General features: G+C 35.1%; 1 protein-coding gene across 2 annotated transcripts in view; it reads right to left on the bottom strand.

Annotated features, from left to right (window-relative positions):
* LOC126705572 (cyclic nucleotide-gated ion channel 1-like) overlaps window positions 1–24747 on the bottom strand; it is an 84862-nt gene that overhangs the window by 56898 nt on the left and 3217 nt on the right. Inside the window, exons 4-7 of one of the 2 annotated variants that reach the window (XR_007648316.1) lie at window positions 16380–16592; window positions 15037–15320; window positions 6313–6493; window positions 182–293 (exon numbers count right to left, since the gene is read on the bottom strand). The exons of the other annotated variant lie outside the window; for it this stretch is intronic. The gene's annotated coding sequence lies outside the window, so the exon portion shown is untranslated. The remainder of the gene's footprint in view (window positions 1–181; window positions 294–6312; window positions 6494–15036; window positions 15321–16379; window positions 16593–24747) is intronic. 2 annotated transcript variants of the gene reach the window in all.

Raw genomic sequence — 24747 nt, forward strand, 5'->3', positions numbered from 1 at the left:
TGATATGATATATACTTGTTTAACCTAGATATGAATAATAAACCTAGTAATCATTTGGTTAATATATTAGATTAAAAAATCTGGCTTAAGGGGTCTAAACGAACAAACAGTTTTCACAAAAAAAAAAAAAAAAAAAAAAAAAAAAAAAAAAAAAAGTGAAAGGAAAGGATTGGGTACTCACCTGCAAGTTTCCCATGAAATAAAGAAATAATAACAGACCGAAGATAGAAATTCCAAGTGCAAAGATGTTTTCCCATATGTAGCTACTTGTTTGGAGGTTTGATCCAAAAGAACTGCAAAATGCCACAACTATAATGTATGAGACACTAATCTTAAAAATTTCAAACTAAAATTCAAAAAATGAGAATTCACGAAATTTTAGGGGAAATGTTATAAGTCAGAGAAAATAAAAGATCTATACTTGGGCCTTCAGAGTAAGAAAACAGGGTCAAGATCACATGTTTATGGCCTTTGGACAAATAGGAACTCCAGCCCCATACATAAGAGCACTGGTTAATTAAGGATGGGGTTCAAGCCCATTACATCCATGAGAGAAGGAAGCATGAACGTGACACAATTAGAGGAAATTAAAGAAAGAATGAAGAGCAAAAAGAAGACAATGGCTACAAACTTCCCTTATATCTTTTTATTGGATGTGAATTTTGACACATCTACCATTTGATTGGATTTTCTTATTATGTCCTCAATACTTGTAAAATTTCAAGAAGATTAAAAATCAATAACTATATTAACAATTAAATGTTTAAATTTCAAATTTTTATGATCTTAAATTATGCATAAAAAAATTTATAGATTGAATAATAAGTAACATCTTATTTAAACAAAATATGACATATATGTTAAGAACATGAATATTGGCTTTTGATACTGTAATGTAAATAGTGGTAATCAAGGTTGAAGTATCTATTCACTATACAAGACAAGCTTGACAATGCAAGAATGAAGGCTCGGTCATGTGAGATTGACAATCAGGAAAAAAAAAAAAAAAAAAAAAACTCTTGGAAGACTCTTGGTCAACTGATAGCCTATTACAAAAATTTCGAGATTTGCTTCTGGATTGTTTACTTACGGCACTAAATCAGTGTGAAGACTAAAGGCTAGTTCAACAATGGTAGCAAAAGCGGTAAGTTAGGATTCATTGTCTATTACTTGTGCTGGAGGTCTAGTTACTTAGTTTCTATATCAAAAATCTTTATGTGTAATTATTGTATGGGTTACAATCGAACCCAACATGTTTTTTAAAGTGATTTTTTTTTTTTTTTTCAAGTTGGTTATATGGATTTAGGTAAGTTAATTCAGTTATAGAATAGTCATAATTTTTAATTCTTTATTGAATCACTTTCTTTGTATATTTGACTTATATTAAAGTTTTTTATTGTAGATGAAAATACTAACAAAATTACTTGCCAACTTGAAGTTTGATTCTTGAGGTACAATTTATATTAAATATTTATTCATTTTTCTTTACATAATATGTTATGTTTTACTCTTAAAACATTTTTTGTTTAGTTATTTTTCTAAATAATTTAACTTTATTATTATTTTACATGCAATAAGAAGCGACGCAACTGAGAAGGTTGATAACTTGACATGGTCTACAAACTTTAGCATTTTCTTTTTGTTATTTTATGGTGATGATATCATTAGTGAATTTTGGATGGTGGAAACTTAGAAATCAATATATTATTTAAGTTTTATTTAAACTTTTTTTTGTTATTGGTTCTCTTTTTTTCTTTTTCCTTTTTTAGTTATTTGCTCTCTTATTTGTATGGAAAGGAACTAGGAAGACAAAAATAATATGCACATATTATTATTATTGTTAGGTTCTAAAGACTTAGGAACTAATGTATTTAGAACTCTAATGTGTAATGTTGGCAAACCATGATCAAAACAGTTGTTAGTCTTGTTTAGACTTGCTCAAAGTTGTGTCTTTTATGTAAAGTTGGAATCGAGTGGCTGCAAAAGTATTAGTGACTTTTGGCCTGGTTCGATCAATTGAAGAATAGGCTCGATCGATCGAATCTCGGGTAGAATGTTTTTTCTGCAGATTTTTCCAACTCAGCCCTAGCCTATTAAAACGTGTAGGGTTTTCTGTTTTGCCCTAGGTATAAAAGGCAAACCCTAGCCACGTTTTTGAGGATGCTTTATTTTACTCTGTGTGTGAATCTCTTGTGAGATCTAGATGTGGTTGCCTTAACACATGCTAGGATTATCAAGAAGGAGATAGATTGAGAGCTTAATGATCATTCAGTTGTTGCACTAAGGAGTTTAAAGAAACACAAGCGGGTGTGCTTGTACTTGCTGGAGAATCCATGAAAGCAGGAGACTGTGGTCTCGGAGCTTGCACGTGGTCGTGTCAGTAAGTTTCTACTAGTGGGTAGCAATAGGATGTTAGTGGTCTAACTCCTATTGTAAAACTTCAATTCTTTCATAGTGGATTTAGGTTTACCTTGAGGATAACTAGGTTAAATCCTCCCCAGATTTTTACCGGTGTGGTTTTCTAGGTCATCATATCTTTGTGTTATTTATATTTCCGCTGCTATGCATGATATGATTGTTTGGTTATGATAACCTAGATCTGGAATTTGGACTAAGTAATAACTTGGCTAATTAATTAGGTTAATCCAATTGAGTTTTAAGGGGTCTAAAATCGAACAAGTGGTATCAGAGCGGGTAGCTTTCTTATTGTTAATCTTTTGATCTCTGAGCTGATCCTTGACCCTTGTTGTCATGGATTTTTGGAAAATCTTTTTGCTTATTTGTCAACTTGCTTACTTGTTATCTTTGTCTTTTGTTACTTTTGTTAAATCTTTCCTTGAGCTTCTTGGTCTTATCACATGTGATAATAATTACTTGTGTTATACTGCTTTAACTGCCTTAAAGGCACGTGATTCTTGTCTTTGGTATTTGGATAGTGGTTGTTCTAGGCATATGATAGGAAATAAAGGATTATTCAAGACTCTTTTTTAAGGAAAGATTGGGACAGCCACTTTTGGAGATGGAAGCAAATCAGTGATCAGAGGCATTGGAACTGTAGACATTCCAGGGTTGCCAGTCTTTGAAGATGTTTGGTATGTTGATGGACTGAAGGCAAATTTACTCAGCATCAGTTAGATTTGCGATAATGGACTGAATTTTCTCTTCACTAAGTATGAATGTGAGATACTTGATGGAGGAGGTGACCGTATGTGTGTCGGTGTAAGGACTGCTGACAACTGTTATGGTTTAACACCAAGTATAAGCAACAAGTGCTTTAGTGCAAAGATTGATCAAGTTAATTTATGGCATCAACGGTTGGGGCATGCAAGTCATAAGTAGTTGGAGAAGATTTCCAAATGTGATGCAGTTATTGGTTTACCTAATTTTGAGAAAATAGATAAGTGCATATGTGGACCATGTCAGATAGGTAAACAAGTGAAATCCAAACATCCGTCTGTAGCTAGTGTTCAAACTTTAAGATCTCTTGAGTTATTGCACATTTATCTTATGGGTCCTGCTAGAGTTCAGAGTTTAGGTGGAAAGAAATATATTCTAGTTGTTGTGGATGACTTTACTAGATATACTTGGGTTGTACTTTTGAAAGATAAAGTTGAGGCTCCTAAGAAGATGATACATTTGTGCAAGAAATTGTAGGTTGAGAAAGATATTGTGATAGCCAGAATCAAAAGTGACCATGGAAGAGAATTTTAGAATTCCAAGCTAGCTACCTTTTGCAATGATCAAGGCACACATCAAGAGTTTTCTTCACCCAAGACACCTCAACAAAATGGAATAGTGGAATGGAAAAATAGGGTTGTTCAAGAGATGGCACGTGTCATGTTACACAATAAAAAGTTGCCCAAATCCTTCTGGGGAGAAGTAGTTAACACTACTTGCCATACACTCAACTGGGTGTATTTCAGACTTGATTTCAAGAAGACTCCTTATGAAATCTGAAGAGGAAAGAAGCCTGTAGTCAAATATTTCAGGATATTTGGTAGTGATTGTTACATTCTATGTGACAAAGAAAACCTAGAAAAATTTGATGCAAAGAGTGACAAGGGATATTTTCTGGGATACTCCTCTACTAGTAGAGCATATAGAGTATATAATCTAAGAACCAAAATAGTCATGGAATCTTCAAATGTTGTGATCAATGATGAAGTATGTTCAGAAGCACATTCAAAAAACACTGCACTGGTACAAGATAAGCCTATGGAGGTTGATGACTCACTTCCTGTTGATTATGTGAGAAAGTATAGTGATGAAGAGTTAATGGTGCTGAATGATGCAGTTTCTATGCCATCTAGTCCAGAACCATCCACATCGGTTCATGAGACTCAACAAGCACAACATGAGTTTAGTCCTTCATCAGAACAAAAAGGTACCTTCACATCTCTAGTTAAAGGTCATTCCTCTAAAGTAAGGCTAAATCATCCTATCACAAATATATTGGGAAGTTTGAATGATAACATGAGATTAAGATCAAAAGCTTTAAGTGTAATTACACACTCATGCTATTTGTCCCAATTTGAACTGAAGAAGGTAGATGAAGCACTTCAAGATGCTGATTGGGTAAATTCTATGCATGAAGAACTTCATCAATTTGTTCGGAATGATGTGTGGGAATTAGTTCCTAGACCAAAGGGAGTAAATGTGATTGGAACTAAATGGATCTTTAAGAACAAGTCAGATGAACATGGCACTGTTATCAGGAATAAATCAAGACTTGTTGCTCAAGGTTATACATAAGTGGAAGGGATTGACTTTGATGAGACCTTTACACCGGTAGCAAGATTGGAATCCATTAGGATACTTTTGGCTATAGCTAGCCATCTGAATTTCAAGCTATATCAAATGGATGTCAAGAGTGCTTTCTTGAATGGAATGTTGCAAGAAGAGGTATATGTTGAACAACCAAAGGGCTTTGATAATCCTTACAGACCGGATGATGTTTATAAGTTGAAGAGAGCCCTGTATGGTTTGAAACAAGCTCCATGGGCTTGGTATGATAGATTGACTGCATATCTCACTGAGCATGGATTCAAAAGGGGATCTGCAGATACTACTCTCTTCAAAAGAAATGATAAGAATAGTTTTGTTGTAGCTTAAATTTATGTTGATGATATTGTTTTTGGTACTAGTAATGACTCTCTTGCTCATTTTTGTGTGGATGAAATGAAGGTAATGTTCGAAATGAGTATGGTTGGTGAACTAACTTATTTCTTAGGAATATAGGTGAAGCAAACGGACTTAGGAATCTACATCAACCAAGCAAAGTACGCAAGAAATCTAGTCAAGAGATTTGGATTGGACAAGGCTGCACATGCTAGAACACCAATGGCAAATGCAAAATTAATAAATGATCCATCAGGTGAGTCTGTTGATGTTACATTATACAGAAGCATGATTGGATGCCTGTTGTATTTGACTGCTAGTCGGCCTAATATTGCCTTTAGTGTTGGTGTTTGTTCTATATTTCAATCTAATCCTAAAGTTTCACACTTGAATGTTGTAAAAAGAATCATAAAATATGTTGGTGGAACTTGTGATTATTGATTATTTTATAGTAAAAAGTCTAATCTGTCTCTTGCTAGATTTTTTGATTCTGATTGGGCTGGTAATGTTGATAATAGAAAAGGCACCATCGGTGGGTGTTTTTATGAAGGAGCCAATCTTGTTGCTTGGATGAGTAAAAAGTAAAATTCTGTATCTTTGTCTACTATAGAGGCGAAATATATTGCTGCTGGAAGTTGTTGCTCACAGCTTCTTTGGATGAAAAAGTTTTTGACTGATTATGGGATATCCCAAGATACCATGGTTGTTTATTGTGATAATTCTAATTCTATTGATATCTCTAAGAACCCTGTTCAACATTCTAAGACTAAGCACATAGAGATTAGATATCACTTCATTAGGGATCTTGTTGAAAGGAAGATTGTGTGTCTTGAGTATATCCTTACTGAACGTTAGAACGCTGACATCTTCACCAAACCTCTTGACAGAAGTAAGTTTGAGACACTTCGTCAAGTAATTGGTGTGATTCTGTGTCCCTGATCTTTCTTGGCTTTCTTGGTTCTTGTGCTTCATTGCTATATTCTTTGTGACCATTGTTCTTTGGTTTTTTGTTTACTTTGTTTCTGGGATTTGCATTGCATAACATTCATGCATTTCATTCTAGGTTGTTTTTGTTTATTTTTTTCAAAGAAAAAAAAAAAAGGAGAAAAAGGAAAGAAATTGTGTTTTGCACTATTTTCTTGGTTTTGAAAACAAGGTTGGTCAATTTATTTTCACATAACATGTCTTTTATACCTTGTTTAGCTTTGATGAGTTTACTTATTGCACCGTACTAGTTGAAGCTTTGTAGTGCATGTTGTGTGGGAAAGATGTTTATGGTTTTGATCACTTTGCCTTGATCTTGAAGTCACATGTCTTTGACTGTCGGACTTGAACCTTTTGAGGAAGGCATAAATAACCATCTCACCACTGTTCACTAGCCAATCATGAACACCTTAGTGCATATTGTAAGATTTTGTACTCAAGAAAGTGTAGCATATGCATAAAAAGAACATAAGGTGTAGCCTTGGTTTAAATGTTAAAATTGGTGTGTACATTATTGGACTTAAAGCTAAATCAAATAAATAAAATTGATGTGTACATTTACCCTTATTCATATCTTCTTTTCTTTCCTTCTTTCCTCTTGATTCATTTGTCTATTCGTGACAAAAAAAGGGAGAGTATACTGGAGTGTATTGTCATTTTTATATGACTCATGCGCACATTCGTAGGGGAAGAAAGCCATAGGGGAGATTCGTATACCAAGGGAGAGAAGACATTCTTTTATGAGAAAACCTTGTTTTGTTTGCTACATTATGCGTGTTTTCTGTTAGGACATATGTGATTCACTTGTTAGGAACATATATCACTATTTTATGTAATTTGCTAATTCTTTGACAAAATGCACTTTACTTGTATTTGGGTAGATCTAAGATGTGTTTAATACTTCAAGAAATTGTGTTTTAAGATCAAGTGTTAAAGCTATGCAAGTCTGTCTAAGATTCAAGTTGAAGAAGTGTTGTTCATTAAAGCTCGACAGCTAGCTATCTATCGAGACCTGTAGAGCTGTTTAGCCCCGTGGCTTGATAGCAACTCGACAAATAGGGTATCTGTCGAGGTTTATGAAAAATAGAATTCTAGTTCTATTTTGACTTTAATCCATGATTATGTGTTTGTGCTTTCTTTTCTCACAACCTTAGACATATAAAATGATTATTTTAAGGGCTGTCAAAGCGTTCACAAGTTGCACAAGTGATGAGCAAAGTTTGTTCAAGCAATTTGTGATTAGAGACATAGTTTTGCCCTAGTTCATCATTCTTGTGAAGAAGTTGTTGTGTTTGTGTATCGTAGGGTTTTGTGACCAAGCATCTTCTTGATCATCATCGTTGGGATGAACTGAATAACTTTGCAGCTAACAACCTTCTCTAGTTGGTGATTGAAGTCATACGGTTAATAGGGTGTGCTTTAGACCTGGTACCAAGAAGACTCCATATGAGTTATGGAAAGGAAGGAAGCCGAATATGAAGTATTTCAGAAGCTTTGGAAGTACTTGTTTCATCCTCAAGGATAGAGAGAATGTAGGAAAGTTTGACTCTCAGGGATGAAGGTATATTTCTGGGCTACTCCTCCATAAGCAAGGCTTATCGGGTAAACAACAAAGGAACTATAAAGGTAATGGAGATAGTGAATGCTGTTATTGATGAGTCTTTAGATTCTAGTCCTGAGAAAGGTATTGAGGAATTCCCCAAAGAAATTCTTCCTCCTGAGCCTAAGGAAGTTCAAGAAATTGTTGAACAAGAACCTGCATCTTCAAGTACTCCTAGTACTCCCAGTGTTGTGGAAGATTCTGTAGATATACCCACTTCACTAGATTCTGAATCTCATGAAGAGGAAGGACCTTCCTCCAGGATTAAATTAAATCATCCTCCAGAAGTTATTATGGGAAATATGAATGAACTCACATTAAGGAAATGTACAATTGATAAATGTGTTGCTAACTTTATGTCTTATTCTTGTTATTTGTCACAAGTTGAACCCATAAAAGTTGAGGAAGCTCTTCAGGATGAAAGTTGGGTTGAAGCAATGCATGATGAATTGCTTCAATTTCAGAGGAATGATGTCTGGACCTTAGTACCTAGACCGGAGGGCGAGCACATCATTAGCACAAAGTGGATATTCTGCAATAAGACCGATGAGGAGGGCAATGTGATTCGCAACAAGGCTTGGCTTGTAGCTCAAGGATACTCACAAATGGAAGGAGTAGACTATGATGAGACATTTGCCCCAGTTGCCCATATGGAGTCCATCAGAATTCTCCTTGCCCTAGCATATCATTTGAAGTTCAAACTTTATCAAATGGATGTAAAGATTGCTTTCTTAAATGAGCTACTTAAAGAAGATGTCTATGTGGCTCAATCAAAAGGATTCATTGATCCACACTTTCCAGAGCATGTGTTGTATCTCAGGAAGGCACTTTATCGCTTAAAGCAAGCACCTAAAGCTTGGTATGATTGGTTTACACAATACCTGGTCTCATATGGTTTCACAAGAGGAAAAGCTTATTAGACTCTATTTATCAAAAGGGAGAATGGCGAGTTGATAGTTGCTCAAGTCTATGTTGATGATATCATCTTTGGGTCTACAAAGGATGAACATGCTCATAATTTTTCAAAGCTTATGCAAGCCGAGTTTGAGATGAGTATGATTGGAGAGTTGAATCACTTCCTTGTATTGCAGATTCGTTAGCAAGAGTAAGGTATATTCATATCTCAATCTAAATATGCTAAAAATCTTGTGAAAAAGTTTGGATTGGAATCTGCTAGTTCTATTAGAACCCCCATGAGCCCAAACGTTAAACTCATTGTTAACCTTTTAGGCAAAAGTGTTGATTCTTCTTTATACAGAAGCATGATAGGTAGGCTCTTTTACCTTACTGCTAGTAGACCTAACATTAGTTACAGTGTGGGAGTGTGTGCTAGATATCAGGCTAACCCCAAAGAGTCTCATATGATTGCTTTGAAAAGAATCATAAAATATGTCAAATCCACTAACGATTTCGGAGTATGGTATAGCAAGGACACCAATGATATCTTAGTTGGGTATTTAGATGCAGATTGGGTTGGGAATGCTGATGATAGAAAAAAAACTTCGGGGTTTTTTTTTTATGTGGGTAATAATCTTGTCTCTTGGATGAGTAAAAAGCAGAATTTCATCTCACTATCCACTGCTAAGGCTGAATACATCGCTGCCAGTAGCTGTTGCACCCAACTTCTGTGGATGCAAAAACTTCTTCTTAATTATGGTATTTGTCAAGAACATCTCACCATTTATTGTGACAATACCAGTGCCATTAACATCTCTAAAAATCATGTTCAACACTCTCGAACAAAACATATTGAGATATGACATCACTTCATTCGGGAGCTTGTCGAAGATGGCACCCTAACTCTTGAGTGTGTTATGTGTATATTGGTACTTGTGTATCTTGGATGGCCATTGAAACAAAGTTTTCTAAACTTTGTATCTTTTGTAGCTTAGATGAGCATCTCAATGCACAACTAAGCGAGTAAGCTTTATGGCTTGTATTTGTGATGAGTAAGATTAAGTAATTTCTTATACTTAACACTCATATCACTCTTTATGATGAGAATGATTAAAAAATCTTAAGAGAAAGACATAAATAACCATCTCACCACTAAAGCCCGCCAATCATGTATAACATCTAGATGCTTCGACATAGCAAAATTGTGATGTTTTAAGCTTAACATAATTGGGTATTTCTTTTCTCTCTCTTATATGCCCATGCATGATATTCTCAAAAAGAAAAATATGCAAAGAAAATCAAAAGCAAAAAGAATCAAAATGCTTTTAGATATGGTTGCAAGCATGTTTCTAGGAGATGTCGAAGTTATAGGATGTACCTCGAAGGCGATAGTCCCCATCTAACAGTAATAATTGTGTGTGAGTGATATTGATCTCATATCTCAAATCATCATAATATGAGACATATATGCACTCTTGCTATGTTTTCACACACAACACGCAAATTTTTTGCCACTTTTGATACATGTGTAGGTACAATGTGATTTGGCCGTCACAAGGAATACATGTGTTAATGTATGCTCCCTAAACTGTTATAACTTTTTTTTTGAAATATAAAATTGGTTAGACTTGTTGTGTGTGTGTGTGCGTTTTTTGGATCATGAATGCTTTGCATTTTGTTGTTGTTGTTATTGAGAGATGTTTCTGAGAGCTTAATATGCTGATTTGATCTATGTTTGATAGCTTGCTTGTTGCATTCATCTCTTTGTGTTTTTCCGCTCATTGAAAAACTCCTTTTCTTCAAGCTCAACAGCTTCTCGATAGAACCTCGACAGCTTCTTATCTATCGAGCCCCTTAGACTTCCTTTCTCAATAGATCTTAACACAATCTTGAGCAATCGAGCTTTCTAGAATTTGTCTTGATAGTTTTTCGAGAGCTTTTCGATCCATCGAGAAAGTTTTTTTTCTGGCCAATAGATCCTCGACAGAATCTCGATCCATCGAGGTATTTTTCTGTCGATAGATTCTCGACAGCACCTCGACAGATTCATATTTGTCAAGATTTAGTGCTCAACAAATCTCGATAGCTCCTCGGTCCATCAAGCTGCGATTTTTATATATATCTTCAGTGCAAAATCAGATTTCATTTTCACTTCTCTCTCGAGATAGAAAATATTTTCTCTCCCTCCAAACACTCTCCTCTCACTCTAATTTCCACTCCTTTCAAGTTTTCGGCCTAATCAAGCTTTAATCTTGTGGTATGATCTTTAAATCCTTCATTCTTCATGCATTTCATGCATTAGACCTAGGTTTAGGGGTTTTTGAAAATTTTTAGGGTTTTTGATAATTTTTGAGATTTTTGTGAAATTTTTGGGTTAGGTGTTGTTTATTTGATGATATATGATCATTCATTGCATTCCATTACCTTTTCACAATGTTTCATGCATTTAGATGTGTGCTTCACTTTTTAAAATTGTGTGTTGGTAGGTTTGGATTGGGTTTCAACCCATGATGCAATTATTTTTTAGTATGTCACATGCTCATGCATATTTCATGCATATGTACCTTTTCTTTTCTTTCTTTGTTCTATCTTATGATTGTGTTCTTTCTGTCTTCTCTCTCTCTCTCTCTCTCTCTCTCTCTCTCTCTCTCGGATAGACTGTGCATGGCACCCAAGTGCAAATCTACTCCGACTTGGAACCCTTTTCATTCCGAGTCTTCATCTTCTTCTGATCTTCCCCCTTTTCACGTTCGGTTCCGTGATGAGAAGGCCCATCAGGACTTCTTTGAGAACTTTTTTAAACGTGGCGTTCTTTGATACTGCTCTACCCGGTGTTATTCACACTCGGGGATGGGAATCTTTGTGTGAGATATCCTTGAGGTGTCCCATCATGATCATACAGGAGTTCTACTCCAATATGCACGGTATCGATACCACTGTACCTTAGTTTGCTATGACTCTCAAAGGTACACGTATCGTAGTCACTTTGGATCTTGTATTCGAGATACTACACGTCCCGTGGGTAACGCATCCTAACTACCCTGCTTGTTTACATCTGAGGACTGTGTCCAAGGACTTCTATCTCACTTCTGTGAGACACCCGCCATATGGGGTGAGCACCAAAACACCCTATGTTGGGGCTTTGCAAAAGGTTCGAGATTCCTTAATATGGTGATGACGTTTGTTCTCCATCCACTGTCTCACTATAGCTCCATCACAAAGTCTCGTGCTCGATTTTTGCTATCCCTCTTAGAGGACCTCTCCATAGACTTTCTTTCTCATTTCATTCTTTCTCTCATAGATGTCTATAGGGATACGGCGGCCCATGATAAGCTCATTTTTCCTTTGGCTATCACAAGGATCCTTCGCCATCTTTCTATCCCTATTCTTGATTCTCCTCTCTATATTGTCATGGGTGCCATCAGCGCAGCTTTTGTTTGGCGGAGCGAGGCCCAGCTTTGACCGAAGTGACTACGGATAGAGACAACAGATCCTCTAGCCCCTACCATTCCTTCCACCTCCAATCCTTCTTCGGGTGGTAGTGTGACTCTCAAGGTGATCATGGCACAACTTCAGCGCATGGATGCTCGCCTTAACACTCTCAGTAATGAGTTGTGTCAGGTGACCATCTGTGTTAGTCGTATCACATGACGACAGGCTTGCCTTGATGGCTTCGTTGCTTCTCCATCTCCTTCTCCTGAGGCTTTTGACGATGAGGATGATGATGAGAATGAGGATGCTAGCTCTTCCATTGATGAAGAGATGATGACCTCTCAGTGACTCACCCTTTGTCATTCATGACAAAAAGGGGGAGTAGTTTTAGGATAATGAGAGTAGTCTTGTATCTATGGGGGAGAGTTAGCATAGGATTGTTTTTGTTAGGGGGAGTGATTTATTTTTTTAGGGATGTAGTGAGGATTTTATGTATTTTTCTTTTCTCTCTTTTCAGTTACATTATCCTCTTGTACATTGGTCTTGTGACCATTTATTTATGACATACATTGTATTTATGTTCATTTATATATGTGATGATGTATGTTGTTTTTTACCTATCTCTCCATGTGTTGTATCTTTTCTCTCTTTATACACATGTTTCTTTATGTATGCAATCTTTTATTTCTGTTTCACACAAGATGCCTTGATGAGTTTTGTTTAAGTGTTTTAGAAAGATAGGTTGTTAAAGTCTACCATGCCATGAACTCTCTTCTTGCAAAGTTTTTCAAGAGTTTGTCTTAAGATTATATTTTATTGTATTCAACAAGTGGTTATGAGTTTAGTGATTTAAGACTTCTCTCATAATTCATTTGTTTGTTGTGTTTTTGTTACGGATTGCCAAAGAGGGAGATTGTTAGGACATATGTAAGATTGTTAGAGACATATGTTATGTAAATTGGCTAATCCTTTGACAAAACACACTTTACTTGTAATTGGGTAGATCTAGTATGAGTTTAGTACTTCAAGGAACAAGAGTTCAAGTCTAGTATTGAAGCCATACAAAACTGTCCAAGAAACAAGTGAAGAAGTGTTGTTCATTAAAGCTCTACAGATAGCTCAATAGAATCATTTCTATCGAGGTTTAATGATGGATCTCGACAGTAGCTCAACAGAAGTTATATCTATCGAGAATTACGAAATTCAGAGGTTTCTTTTCACGCATATCCATGTGTATTTGTGTAGGGTTTCTTTTCTCATAACCCTAGTCATATATGAGGATTATTTAAAGGGCCGTCTAAACAGATGCAAAGTGATGCAACTCAATGCAAATTGATTGTGCATGCAAATTGTGACCGAAGATAGAATTTGCCCAAGTTCATCATATTCCTTGTAGAAGCTATTGCGTCTTTGTGCCAAGGGTTTTGTAACCAAGAAGTTTCTTGATCTTTATTGTTCAATGAACTGAAGAACTTTGCAGCCAACATCTTCCTCAAGTTGGTATGTTAGTCATGTATTGGGATCCGTGCATCAATTGGTTAGTCATGTACTGGGAGCTGAGCATTGAAACGAGAGATTGTTACTACATCATGAGTACAATTGGGTATTGGGATAAGGGTTCAACTGTAGGTTGGTATTAAGTACTAGGATTCCTTTTACTTGTAATCACTTGTTTTGATAATAGTGGATTCTTGGGAGTGGTGACCTTAAATTCACCCGGTTGGGTTTTTGTCTAGGTGGTTTTCTCCATTCGTAAACAAATCATCTTGTCAAATTTATTTTCCACTGCATTTAACTTAGTTGGTGATTTGTTTGTGCTACCACATTTAGTGCACATAATTGAATCTAATTAATTCACTTGGATAATTAATTGATTAATTTTACCAAAGGGGTTAATACATTTTTGGCCTATCACATTGAACGGAAAGATTGCCACTACAATACAAGTCCAATTAGGTATCGGGGTAAGGGTTCAATTGTAGGTTGGTATTTCAGGATAGGCCAAAGTGTTTGATAAGATTCTTTATACTTGTAACCACTTGTGATTGATAATAGTGGATTCTTGGGAGTGGTGACCTTAAAATCACCCGGTAGGATTTTGCCTCGGTGATTTTCCCCATTCGTAAACAAATCACTTGTGTCAATTTTATTTTCTGCTGCACTTAGTATAATTGATGATTTGTTTGTACCTTCACGCTATTGCATGTAATTGAACCTAATTAATTAACTTGGGTAATTAATTAATTTGCGAAGGGGTCAATACAATTTTTACCCTATAAGAGGTCATTAATAAAACTAGGAGAAACTAATAACTATTGGAAAATATTATAGGTTTTACAAGTTTTATTATATATAATATAACTTACAAATTGATATGCTAATGAATGTGATTGGTAAGTTCTAACGACCTGACAATTGAATATTTGAATTACCTTTTTATTATTGGTGACACATCAATTTGTATGCTTAATGTAGTAAACTTGTAATAAATATCACATGTAGCACTACTCATAACTATTTTAGCTTCAATTGTGTGCAAACAAATTTAAGAATAAATCAAAAAGCCATAAACCTTGTAACTTCAAACAATGTACATCACTTAATATTTTTAATTGAATGCAAATTTTAACAAATTTACCGAACAACCTTTATATTATATTCATATGTTCTTCATGCTTACAAAAATTTCAAAGTGATCAAAGATCAAAAGTCATGCCATTAATTAATTATTTAAAATCAAGTTTTTTGTTTAAAATAATATATAAAATAAGAATTTATTAATCGAATAGTAAATAACATCTGATTGACATGAAAATTGGCATGCATGTTAAGAACATATAAAATATATAATCCAACAGTGAAGTTTTCAGAATATGAATTTAATAATAAGTTATTGGATGGTGTGATATTCTTAAAACTACATCATGTGTAACTTGAACCACATGAAAATGGGCAGGACTTATATATTTTGATATGGAATAGAAAAGGGTGTAATATGTGCAAACCTTAGATTTCGCAAGCCCCACCAGCAACAGTAAAGTACTTTTTGCAGAAAACCTGTGGACTCGAAGATTCTAGATCGACGGGCTTCAAGAAATATTCCAAAATCAAAGGAACTTGGATTTGGTGTATCATCAATACGGCAGAAATCATCTAAAAAAGAGAGCTTTCTTAAACTGTGGTCACAGTTAAAAGAAATTTCAACCCCATCACCATGAATTTCACACGCTTTGTGCCAACAAGCCATTAGTTGTTGAGCAGAGAAAAAGTACCAAAACGCTCCCATTACCTAATCGATTAGATTATCGTTATAAATTAATAAATTTTGCAGATATCGTAACCAAAGGTTAATAACCATTACAACTATAACAATAAGAGAAAAAGAGAATTGTATGGATATGAAACTACACTTAAATCATTCTCAATAAGCGAATCGAGATGCTTTTCTAGACTTTGCGAACGGATGGAAACATACTTTGCATAGATTAGGTATGAAAGGCATCCAAAGCACAGGGACGGAATGTGTGTAGTTGGAGCCTTCACAAGTTTGGATCACACAAAACAAGCCGATAAAAGCTCATACAAACAATCTTAATATATATATTAAATTAAATCCAACAAAAGAGTATTGCCAAATGGTGCGACACAAGGTTCCCATGGATATAGTAGTGCAGGCTAAGTTCTAAAAAATGAGCATACGAGGTTGACATGTGGTTCTTATGGATGGCATACATAAGGCTTATGGATGACATGTTGACGAAGAAAAAGTCCATAAGGAAAAAGGGAGCAAATGGGACTTGTTTGTTGCCCATAGAGAGGCAAAGATTCATAGGTGAGAGGGAAGATTGTTAAGTATACATATATAAGTGAAGTCTCACATTAAATAATAATGAGAATGATGAGTGGTTAATATAACATAATTAGGTTCATACTCATTAGTTTAAGCTGGCCTTTTGAGTCAAGTGCTTTCTCCTGATATATATGTTGTATTAACTACCCATTTTGAAGCTTTCCAAGGTATGATCTCCCCAACACAACTCTTACACGAGATAGCACCTTCTAAGTTTCAATGTATTAGCATTCTTGAGGTATTTGTACAAAAAAATTAATCTAGGTAATTCTAAAAATTAATAAAATGAAACATTCGTAATTTTTATTCTTCTTTCTTTTTTGGATATTTCTTCAATATATGATTTTGATTTAGCAAGCTTGGTTGGTTTTGATTTTTTTGAGAAGAAGGTTTATTTGGAATTTAAATATTAAAAAGCCAACAATACATTGATAAAAGAATCAACATTTGAGAAGATTAAAAGTAAAGAATATGAAATTACTACGTAAGCAAACTTACATGACCAGCAAGGATGTATAGAAATAAATAGAATGAAGCTTCGATCCATACGGAAGCTTTATCACATTTCTCTGCGCTTGCATGATCAGCAAGGATGTATCGGTAGATTTGGGAAACTCTTGCCCCATAATGCAAAAGAATTACAGAGTTCAAGATTGTTATATTTGAAGATTTTGTCCGTCTCATCTCTGAAAATATGATTGGCATTACCACCTGAATGGATTACAACAATTTTTGTTTTTAGAGTCAACGGATATAATCTAAATATGTGTAGGACAGTGATATACTTTAAAGAAAATAGTAATTATGTGTGTATTAGAAATTTTTTCAAATTCACATTTTGATTTATTACTAATCTATGGAAGTTTTGTTATTAAAGAAAAATATTTTTGTTGTAAAATAAAAGTAACTTTAATATTCCTTATCCAAGAAAAAATTTAGTATTTTTTGTCCGTTGAAGAGTACGTGTTAGATCTTCATAATATAGGCAGTTTTTTTTTTTTTTTTTTGCTAAGCTATAATACAGGCAGTTAGGTACTGCTATTAAGAAATAGGAATTAAATTAGAAACATTCGTACAGTGAGACTTTGTTCGAAGTAGTGGTGATGCCAGAAATTATTTCATGGGGTCGAATATAAATATGATGATTAGTATTTTTTTTTTCTTTGAATACATTGTATTCCTACTATGTGTAGTTGGATATATAACATTGCGCTATAAAAAAAGATCAAATATAAATCAAGTATTTTATAATCCAAATATGTACTACTTAAAATATACCTATTAAACTTCAACAAACTTGAGTCAAGATTGACAAAATAGATTCAATATCTTTAATCAACTATCATTTTTATGAGAAGGAAGCTCAATTCTTTTTATGTTTTCCATTTTATTTTAATATATATTCATTATAAATTTATGAATACCGAATTATTAGAATATACATGCAACTCATCAACAATATATAGGATCGTTTTTGTTTGTTTGTTTAGACTCCTTAAACAAATTGTTTAACCTAATATATTAACTAAGTGATTACTTAGATTAATTTTCAGATTTAGGACAAATAAATCATATCATGCAAAGATGCGGAAAAGTAAATAACACCACAATATGATGACCTAGGAAAACCGATGAAACTAACCGTTTTAAGGTAAAAACCTAGGGAGGATTTGACCTAGTTATCCTCAAGGTAAAGTAAATCCACTATAAGATAATTGAAGTTTTTACAATCAGATTTAACCCTAAATCTGTTGCTACCTCAGGTAATAACTTACTGACATGACCACGTGCAAGCTCCGAATCCACAGACTCCTTCTCTTCTTGGATTTACACCAACACAAGCCGTCTTGCTTGTGACTTTGAGATCTCACTCAAAGGTTTCAAATCACTAGCAACTATGTTCTACCAACACTTGATTGTAGTTTTGGCTCTGGTAGATTATTGTGTAGTTAGAAGGTACGAAACCTCTTAGATCTCACAAAGAGTAACTCACAAGTCTTCCAAAAGTCTTCAAAACATGGCTAGGGTTTTTCCTTTTATATGTGGAGAAGTTTAGATGAAACCCTAAACATTTCCGTGGCTTGGGCCTGTTTAAAATTCTACAGAAAAAAAACTGGACTTGCGATTTTCGATCGATCAAGCCCAATTCTCGATCAGTCGAGCAAGGCAGAACCACAATCCTTTTTCTGCAATCAATTGGACTCGAACCTTGAAACAACCACTTTTAAGCATTGCCTAAAAACCTAGACTAGACATGTTTTGTTTTTGGTTTGCCAACACAATACAAATGTGATTCTAAATATTTAAACCTAAATCTTTAGAACCTAACAATCTCCCCCTTTGGCAATTCATGACAAAACACACATAACAAATGAAATGCTTAAACTTAAATACCAGCCTAAGTACAAGTTATTGCCCTAATACAAACCTTACACAACTACTAACTATTAGTTGCTAGTATAGACAGCAGCTGTAGAAAGAATTAACCTGTAAAATCCTAAAACACTGAAAATAAACCATAAACACATGTGTAGAAGATACAATATAATAATCTAAGTAAAGAAACAGTGAACACATCAATAATGAATAACCTCATCATCAAAAACTATCATAACCAATAAACACATCAATGTTTGTGAATCAAGAACATAAACAATTAACAAATATAAAAAAAGAAAATATAAACACAAAGACCAAAGAAAAATACGTCAAACTCCCCCTAAAGACAATAAATCTACTCCCCCTACGTTCTCCCTGTACGTACAAAAAAAGTCCTAAACTCTACTCCCCCTTTTTGTTATAAATTGCCAAAGGCAAAATCAGTCCTCAAAGGGTTGAGGAGGTGGAAAAGCACTCCTATACTCAGCAAAATCTGCTTGCAAGGATGCAACCTCCATCAATAACTCATCCAAAAGCTGTCCATGAGCAGCCTGTGTGGTCATGAAGGACTGCATCATAGCACAGAGTGATAGAAGAGGAGCAACCGTAGGATCAACATCTTCAGCACCACCAGAAGGATCCATAGCAGCAATCGGATCCACAAATGTCTCCTTAGTAGCAGGCATAGCACTAAAGGCAGGAGCTATAGTAGAAGCTTCTCCTCGTGATCTCTTAGAAGTCCCAATGCTTGGCTCAACACTCTTTATCTGTGCCTGTCACTGTCTAAGATAGGTGGCTCCTATAGGGGCAGTGACATGTACTAACTCTAAGGGAGGAAACTCAGACAACCCTAAAAACCTCAAAATCCTAAAAATAAACATAGTAAAGAACAACTTCTGACTCTTACTCTTACTCCTAGAGATATCAACAATGGTTTGAATAAACATGGAAGGAAAACACATAGAACCGTCAGTAACAAAAGCATAAACAAAAGTACATCTATCTATAGGAACAATATAAAAACTTGAAATGGGATAGATCTTATGACAAGTAATCCTTAAATATAAAGAATTTAGCTTAGCGAATTCACAAAAATTGATTCTTGGATCAGTACCCTAAGAAACAGGATGACCACAAAGAAATGACATCATGTTGTCAACAGTAGGAAACTCAGTGTATGGGTATGTGGGTTTATGAACTAAGGGTACACCTAAAGCTTCAGAGGCAATTTGTTTAGAGATTGTAAATTCTTGACCTCTAATCCAAGAAGTTTAGTAATGACCACCTGTGATCTCAGAATACACAGAAAGGTTAGAGTAAAACTCTCTAATCAAAGCTACAGGAGGAGGATTAGACACCTCACATAAAGAAACCTAGTTCCTAGACACAAAGTTCCTACAAATGGAAGGATCTTGCTCACTCAAAACTATTTCCCTCTCACCCTAGATAGACCTATACTTAGTTAAGGTCTCATATGTCTCCTCACATTTGGCAAATAGAAAATGTTTTCTATCACCTAGGGCTGAACCAAAAGAGGAAGACCCAAGGTTCCTCTTTGCTCTAGTTTTAAACTTCCTACCAACCTTAGGAGCCATGACTAAGGATAGAAATAAAAGAAAACACAAAAAAAAACAAGGGCAGACTGCATTAAGAAGGGTTAGAGACAAGATAACATGTAATTTGAAAAACTATATGATGCATGACATCTAAACACATATGATGCATGCTCTAATGCTCTAAAAACAATCTAATTTCATCAAAATTTTGAAAATTGACAAAGGAGATTAAGAATTTTAGAAAATCCCCAATTTTGAAAAACCTAATTTTCAAAAAATCCTTATATTGATCAATTGAACAACACAACAAGTATAAAACATGTTATAATCACTCAATCTATCAATAATACAAGTCAATTTCACTCAATTTTGCCCAATTTCACAAAATCCCCAATTTCTCAAGAACTTAGAACCCTAACTTCGAAATTTTTAATCAACCACAGAAATTTTGAAATTAAAGCATGTGAATAGCATTAGAAACTCATAAGTGGTTGCACTCTTGACAATTGTTATGGCTTAGTTCCTGATGTTGATATTGTGTGTAATAGCATTTGTTTGCCAAATGAAGACCTATGGCACCAAAGGATGAGACATGCTAGTTACAAACATCTCTCAATTTTATCTAAGCATGAGTCAGTCTTGGGAAAACCAAAGCTCAGTAGAGTGGACAATGTGGTGTGTGGACCATGTCAGCTTGGAAAACAGACAAAAGCTAAACATTCAGGCACTCAAACGTCCGCTACATCTAGACCATTGGAGCTACTACATCTGGATCTCATGGGTCCAACCAAAACTGAGTCTCTTTGTGGAAAGAGATACATCATGGTTGTGGTAGATGACTTTACTAGGTATACTTGGGTCATCCTCCTACAATCCAAGTTTGATGCTCCTAAGCACATTGAAGTCTTCTACACAAGATTGCAAAATGAGAAGAGCCTGAAGATTGATCGAATTCGAAGTGATCATGGAAAAGAATTCAAGAACTCATATATGGAGTCCTTTTGCATGAGATCAGGAATATCTCAAGAATTCTCTACTCGTATTACTCCTCAGCAAAATGGTGTAGTAGAAAGAAAGAACAAGGTTATTCAAGATATGGCTAGAGCCATGTTGCACAACAAAGATGTGGCTAAAAACTTGTGGGGAGAAGTTATCAACACTGCTTGTCATACGGTTAATAGGGTATATTTTAAACCTAGTACCAAGAAGACTCCATATGAGTTATGGAAGGGAAGAAAGCCAAATGTTAAGTATTTCAGAATTTTTGGAAGTACTTGTTTCATTCTCAAGGATAGAGAGAATGTGGGAAAATTTGACTCCCAAATTGATGAAAAAATATTTCTGGGATACTCCTCTACAAGTAAGGCTTATTGGGTATACAACGAAAGAACCATGAAGGTAATGGAAACGATGAATGTTGTTATCAATGAATCTTTAGAGTCTGGTTTTGAGAAATTTAGTGAGGAAATCCCCAAAGAAATTCGTCCTCCTGAGCCCAAGTAAGTTCAAGAAATTGTTGAACAAGAGCCCACATCTCCAAGTACTCCCGGTACTCCAAGTGTTGTAGAAGATTCTATAGACATATCTACTTCACCTGATTCTGAATCCCATGAAGAGAAAGGACCTTCCTCCAGGATCAAATTGAATCATCCTCCTGAAGTTATTGTGGGAAACATGAATGAACTCACACTAAGGAAGCATATAGTTGATAAATGTGTTGCTAACTTTGTGTCTTATTCTTGTTATTTGTCGTAGGTTGAATCTGCTAAAGTTGAAGAAGCTCTTCAGGATGAAAGTTGAGTTGAAGCTATGCATGATGAATTGCTTTAGTTTTAGAGGAATTATGTCTGGACTCTAGTACCTAGACTAGAAGGTGAGCACATCAACAGCACAAAGTGGATATTCTGCAATAAGATTGATGAAGAGGGTAATGTGATTCGCAACAAGGCTCGTCTTGTAGCTCAAGGATACTCAAAAATGGAATTAGTAGACTATGATGAGACATTCGCTCCGGTAGCCCGTATGGAGTCCATCAGAATTCTCCTAGCCCTGGCATGTCACTTGAAGTTCAAGCTCTACCAAATGGATGTAAAGATTGCTTTCTTAAATGGGTTCCTTAAAGAAGATGTCTATGTGGCTCAACCAAAAGGATTCATTTATCCACACTTTTCGGATCATGTGTTGTACCTCAAGAAGACACTTTATGGGTTAAAGTAAGCCACTAGAGCTTGGTATGATCAACTCACATAATACTTGGTGTCACATGGGTTCACAGGAGGAAAAGAAGATCAAACTCTCTTCATTAAAAGGGAAGCCAACGAGTTGATAGTTGCTCAAGTCTATATTAATGATATCATCTTTGGGTTGACTAAGGATGAACTTGCTCATAATTTCTCAAAACTCATGCAGGCCGAGTTTGAGATGAGCATGATTGGAGAGCTGACTCACTTCCTTGGATTTCAAATTCATCAACAAGATTCAGATATATTCTTATCTCAATCTAAATATGCTAGAAATCTTGTGAAAAAATTTGGTTTGGAATCTGCTAGTTCTGTTAGAACCCCTATGAGCCCAAATGTTAAACTCACTATTGACATGTTAGGTAAAAATGTAGATTCTTCTCTTTATAGAAGCATGATAGGTAATCTTCTTTACCTTACTGCTAGTAGACTTGACATTAGTTACAGTGTGGGAGTGTGTGCTAGACATTAGGCAAATCCCAAAGAGTCTCATATGATTGCTTTGAAAAGAATCATAAAGTATGTCAAAACCACTGCCGACTTTGGTGTGTGGTACAACAAGGATACAAATGATGTCTTAGTTGGGTATTCTAACACAGACTGGGCTGGGAATGCTGATGATAGAAAGAGTACATCGGAGGGTTGTTTTTATGTGGGTAATAATCTTGCCTCCTGATGAGCAAAAAGCAGAATTCCATCTCATTATCAACTGCAGAAGCTGAGTACATTATTGCCAGTAGCTGTTGCACCCAACTTTTATGGATGAAAAAACTCCTCCATGATTATGGTATTTTTCAAGAGCATCTTGCCATCTACTGTGACAATACCAGTGCCATCAACATCTCTAAGAATCCGATTCAAAATTCTCGAACTAAACACATAGAGATTCAACATCACTTCATTAGGGAGCTTGTCGAAGATGGTACTCTTACTCTTGAGTTTATTCACACTGATGATCAGAAGATTGATTTGTTTACCAAGCCTCTTGACAACAAACGGTTTGAATTTCTTTGCCAAAACATTGATGTCATCTCCATGGATTGATCTCTTCTTCTTCTCCTTCTTCCTCATGCATTTGCATTTAGTTTTATGCATTGCTTTGCTTAACATGTTTTTGTTTGTTTATTTTTCAGTTGTGCTTTATTTTGTTTTTCATATAAAAATAGTTAAAAAAATTGAAAAATCAGAAAAATACAAAAACAGTGTGTGTTTTGTGTACATTGGTACTTGTGTACCTTGGATGGCCACTGAAACAAAGTTTTCTAAAATTTGTATCGTTTGTAGCTTAGATGAGCATCTCTATGCACAACTAAGCAAGTGAGCTTTGTGACTCGTGTTTGTAATGAGTAAGATTAAGTAATCTCTTGTACTTAACACTCGTATCACTCTTTTTGTTGGGAAGGACTAGAAAATCCTAAGAGAAAGGCATAAATAACCATCTCAGCACTGTTGCCTGCTAATCATGAAATGACATTTGTATGCTTCGGCATAGCAAAAGTGGAATGTCAAATGCTTAACATCACTGGGTATTTCTTTACTATCTCCTATATGCCCATGCATAGTTTGCTTAAAAGAAAATTATGCAAAGAAAAATAAAAAGAAAAAAGAATCAAATGCTTTATATATGATTGCAAGCATGTATTCTAGGAGATGTGGGAATACATGTGTCATCACAAGAAACATGTGTTAATGTATGCACACTAAACTGTCTTAACTTATTTTTGAAATATAAAATTGGTTAGACTTGTTTAGTGTATGTGTGTGTGTGTGTGTGTGTGTGTGTTTTGGATCTAAATGCATGACATTTTTCCTGTTGAGAGATGATTTTGAGAGCATAAAATGTTGTTTGGATCTTTGGTTGTGTAGCATGCTTGATTGCATTCATATCTGTGTTTTTCTCTTCTTTGAAAAACTGTTTTAAGCATTCTCAATAGCTTCTCGATACCTCTCGACAACTAGGCTATCTATTGAGACCCTTCAACTTCTTTCATCGCATTCTCGATAGCTTCTTGATAGCTACTTTGATCTATTGAGAAAATTTATGAATGCTCAATAGCTACCTCGATCCATCGAGCCCCTCTTGCTATGGACCCTCTTGACAGATCTTAGATAGCTATTTCTTGCTTTTTAATTCTTGATAGCTCTCGATCCATCGAGAATTATGAACTTCTATTTAAAGGGTCAGCGTGATTTCAGCTTCACTTTTCTCGATCTCTCTCGATCCAATCTGACCTCTTTACCTCCCAAAACTTCTCTCAATCACTCCAAACCTCTTCCTCACTCAATCTTCGGTCTCAAGATCATTTTCTTAATCTGGTATGTTGATGTCTCACTCTTTATCATGCATTTCATATCTTCTGACCTAACTTTTGGGATTTTTGATAAACTTTGGGGTTTTTCAAAATTTTTGAGGTTTCTGTGAAATTTTTGGGATGGGTGCTTGTTCAAATGATTTCAAATCATCATGCATTACATCACACTTGCATTATAACTATATTTTCATGCATTTTAGATGTGTGCTATATTATGTTGATCTATTTGTGTACTGTTAGGTTTGGATTGGGCTAAGCCCATGATGTATTTAAGTATGCATGTCACATGTTCATGCATTTTCATGCATATGTACCTTCAAGTTTTTATATTCTTCTATATTTTGTCTTGTTGGTGCTTTTCTCTCTCTCTCTCTCTCTC

The sequence above is a fragment of the Quercus robur genome, chromosome 11, assembly GCF_932294415.1.
Source record: "Quercus robur chromosome 11, dhQueRobu3.1, whole genome shotgun sequence".
NCBI classification, from domain to species: domain Eukaryota; kingdom Viridiplantae; phylum Streptophyta; class Magnoliopsida; order Fagales; family Fagaceae; genus Quercus; species Quercus robur.